The sequence below is a fragment of the Morus notabilis genome, unplaced genomic scaffold (genome assembly GCF_000414095.1).
Source record: "Morus notabilis unplaced genomic scaffold, ASM41409v2 Scaffold542, whole genome shotgun sequence".
Classification (NCBI taxonomy): domain Eukaryota; kingdom Viridiplantae; phylum Streptophyta; class Magnoliopsida; order Rosales; family Moraceae; genus Morus; species Morus notabilis.
Window position 1 is genome coordinate 244,982 of NW_010364664.1, and position 4,772 is coordinate 249,753.

Below are 4,772 nucleotides of genomic sequence, written 5' to 3' on the forward strand. Positions count from 1 at the left end.
AATAACTTATCAAGTTATGGTTCATAACCAGACAAATTATAGATGAAAATAATAATTTGATATATTTATTAACTTATGTAAACTATTAACCTGTTAATTTTAATTCATCTCAAATTTTAACATATTTCTCTCTTTCTCCCTATTTCTTAAAGACCAACTCAGGGATATGTGACGAATCAGCTTGTACCTAATTGGGCCTAAAGTGCAAAAGAAGCTAGGTTGGGCTGATATTGGGCCTAAAGTTCAAAAATGAATCGCTCTTTACGGGAACACCGCAAAACCAGGGCTTGACTTATACTCAAAAAAAAAAATATATATATATATATATATTTGCAAAAAATACCAGTCACTTCAGCCTAGAATACCAAACATATCTTTAATATACCAGTCGGTATCTACGGCCATACCTGTTGGTATCCGCTACTGGTCGATGATTATCGATCGGTAGCCACCGTGATAACGAGCAATGACTCCTAGTATCCAACAATAATACCACTTGTATCTGACTGTAGTACTGAAAAACCTGATAGCATTGTTTTCACTAAATGCTACGAAATTATCACAATCCACCAAAAACAATAAGGGTCTATTTGGTTCATAGGTTCAAACCAGTGGTTTTGATTTTAACTTTTGAAATTTAAGTTTTTTGTGAGTGAAAAACATTGTAACAGAACTAAAGAATCATGATTTGAATCATGCGGAACCCTTAAAATAAACACATCCTAAAAATCAGTCACTAATAATAAAGAAACAAATACAAAATTAACATAAAGAAAAAAAAGTTTCCTTCATTGTGGGACGAATTACAAATTTAACGAACTTACAAAGTCTATACAAGATTACAATAACACTATACAAAGTAAATAAATATTTACAAATTACAATAATAAAATTTAATTTGAAGCAGAATGATCGTCTTGAAAATTAAAAGTTAATCTATTAAATTTATCGATCCATTCTTGGCTTGCCGGTGAGATTGTATCGTGTAAGCGTTGGTCGGAACGATCCCAATCCTTGATGCACACCAAAGCTTCAACAATATCCTGTTGCAATGTGTTTCCCGTTCTTCAAGTATTCGGCCGGTTGTACTGAATGCTTGTTCGGCTGCAACAGTGGAGACTGGGATCGAAAAAATACCCATTGCCAGTCGTGTTAGGATCGGCCAAGTTAATGCTCGTGCCCTCCACTACTGAACCAAATCAAACATTTCACTATTGTCTACAACTAAGCACTCACTCAGGTACGCCATTAACTCGTTGAAGCCGCCGATGTTGCCGCCACCTCTTGATGAAGATCCACACTCCCAGATTCTTCTTGACCTTGAGTCGTCGTCGTCGTCTTCTTCTTCTTTTTAGACAACCCAAAAACTTAAATCATTTTCAAAAAGTTATATTGCTTTAGTATTTGCAGTTGCATTATCTAATGTTATGTCCATTACTCTATCTTTTAAACTATGTTCATCAATGACAGATAAAATTGTGTATCGTCGTCTTCTTCTTCTTTTTAGACAACCCGAAAACTTAAATCATTTTCAAAAAGTTATATTGCTTTAGTATTTGCAGTTGCATTATCTAATGTTATGTCCATTACTCTATCTTTTAAACTATGTTCATCAATGACAGATAAAATTGTGTTATATATTAAATTGGCAGTATGTGATCCTATAACACATTTAAAACCTAATATTCTCTTATCTAAATCAAAACCTTTATAATAATGTTCGGTTACAGCTAAATAATCTTTGTTGGCAACGGCGGACTAAATATTCACCGTTAACGCAACGCAACTACTAGTAGAGTGTAAAAGGTTGATTAATACTTCCTTTTCTTGTTTATATAATTTTAATGCATCTTTTCTAAGAGTAGTTCTTGAAAAAAATTGTGCATTAGGATTATGTACAATTTTAATATAACGCTGCCAATTCCTTTGTTCAGTAAAACTAAGTGGTTGATCTAATGTGGCTACTAAGCGTGCCATTTTCATACGATCGACTTGTGGATCGTATTTCCAAGTGGTTAGACCACCGGTTTGACAGTCAAACGATAATTGTGTTTGCCAGAGATCGGGCTGCCTCCTTACTTTTAAAGACACTTTTCAAAGTGTCTTCTCAACTGTGTAGCGTCGTGAATAGTATTACCTTGTAATTTATCACCACAATATTTGCATTGAGCTATGTGTTTAATGTTACTGTTATTGTCGACCTCCTCGAATGTGTTGAAGTGGTCCCAAACTGCTGAGGTGTGCTTACATTTCTTCTTCGAACTTGCAACACTTGCACTAGCACTTCTGCTTGCCTCTCCTCCACGCCCACCACCATTACGTCCACGACCTCTAGTACGTCCACCAGGGCTCAGATTTACAGTTTCCTCAGTAACTCTTTCTGTAGTTTGAGATTCCTGCGTTTGAAAAATATTAAGAAATTACCAACGTCCACGACCTCTAGTACGTCCACCAGGGCTCAGATTTACAGTTTCCTCAGTAACTCTTTCTGTAGTTTGAGATTCCTGCGTTTGAAAAATATTAAGAAATTACCATTCTTCGATGTTGAATGGGGCATCAATGGGAATATCACCACCATAACCAGAAGAAGCCATTATGAAAAATAAGAGAGATTGAGAGCGCTTTAAGAGAGATTAAGAGAGATCGAGATAGATTTAAGCGAGATTAAGAGAGATTTGAGAGAGATTAAGAGAGATTTGAGAGAAATTAAGAGAGAATGAGAGTTTTTAGGTGAGGAAAATGGTTGGGGGAGGGGGGTATTTATAGGAAATTTTTTGGCTTGAAAAAAAAAAAATTTCCCCCAAAAATTCGGTTCCAACGGCTATGTGAAATTCAGGCTTTCGGGTCGGGTTCGGGAAAATTCAGGCAACTGTCTTAAAAATAGCTGTTGGGGTTTGAAAATTTGAGCGGCGGTCGGGTCGGGCAAAAAGAGCCGTTAGGGTTCAAAATTTGGGCAGATATTCGGGCTAACAATCAAAAAAATTCGGGCATATTCGGGCAACGAGCAAAATCGGGCTAACGGTCATAAAAATTCAGGCAAATTTGAGCAAATTCGGGTTACGCGAGAAAATAAAAAAAAAATTTGACTGGCGGTGAGGTCGACTTCTCCACCGGCGGCGAGCAGCTAGAATGGATTTTTATCAGGCTGCCCGAGCCCGTGCCCAGCCAAAAAGGTCAGACGGGCGGCGAATGGCGCCTGCCCGCCATGCCAGAAAATTTTCGGGCATCGGTCATGCTCGCCACCCGAAAGTTCAGCACTGTCCACCACGGCGAGGATTTCGCCATCGTGCTTGTCGCAACGCTACAAGGCCATGTGTCAGGCTCGAATTTCTCCATCATCAATCTACTCGAATCTTTCCATCATTGTGGAACCATAAAGGACGTCTTCGCCACACGTCAATCATAGGCCAATGACCAAGATCACATCGTTGTTGTCATCATGGCACTATAAGGTCGTGTATCAAATCGTGGCTGCAAGGTTCGAGCTCTTCCACGACTAGGCTCATTTTCTTTATTGACTTTGACAACTTCTGGACGGATAGGCACAATAACCGTACAGTAAGATAGGTGGCAACTGATTGCACGACAGTGTCGCTGAGGAAGGGCGGCGATGTAGGAGAGAGAGGGGCAAAGAGATAGAGAGAAGAGGAAATGTAAGGAGAGAAAACCCTAATTCATTTGAGAGTATTTTTGACTTCTTACTCTAAGTTTTGTTGTGTAACATGGCATAAAATATAACAGTTTTAGGTGCTATGATAAATGTCAATCCATATAGAAAATAAGGATTGAATCCTCATGGCTTAGGGTGAATTAGAGGAATAACTCTTTTATGAAAAATTGGTGAACTTATCCTTAAAGTACATGGGTTTGGATTTTATCCCTTACTCTTGATTAATTGCTTTTTGACTAATATAATTATTTAACTAAAAATATACTAATCAAGAGTAATGAGTAAAAATCTATACTCGTACACTCTAAAGAGCATTTGTCTCATGTTGCCCTTTCTTATTGATAATATAATATTTCTGTGAAAATATTTGATTCAAATTACAAACAAAAAGGAAATGAGTGAAGAACTATTGAAATGTGCATACATGATAGTTGATGTGATGTTTTTCAAGTCGAGGTGACTACTCTTCTCATCTCGGTGTCTTAATTTTACATTACATATTTTAAAATTTATTATAAATTTGTGATTTCATGATAATTATTTTTAATTTTGCATTACATTTTTTAGATTTTATTATAAATTTATGATTTCATGATAGTTATTCTTAAAAATCTTATGTTATTACTTGCTTAATTTTAATGGACATTATCATCTTTTTACGAGTTATGAATTTTAAGTTATTTCAAATATGTAAAAAACTTGAGAAAAGTAAATAATTTTAGTGTCAATCTAAGATTACGGGTCAATTTCGTATCTTGTAGTAACAACCTGTAAAGCGGTCGTATTGTGTTTGTGTTGTGTTTTTTGAAAAATTTCATGTCTCAAATCGTGTAAAAATTTGACTGCAAATTTAGAAAAAAAAAAATAATTAAAACACAACACGAACATAATATGTGACACAAATTGCCACATCTAAATATAATTGCATATGTGATTACTTCTTTGAAGGAACAATCATATTTTCAAACCAATTTTTTGCCCCAAATAAAACCCACTTTAATAGCTAGAAGAAAAAATGGCATCAAATTTCCTTAATTTTTCACGTAATTTGGCTGGGTATGTGGCTTTCCACTCATCCTCGCACTTGCACATTCTTGTTGCC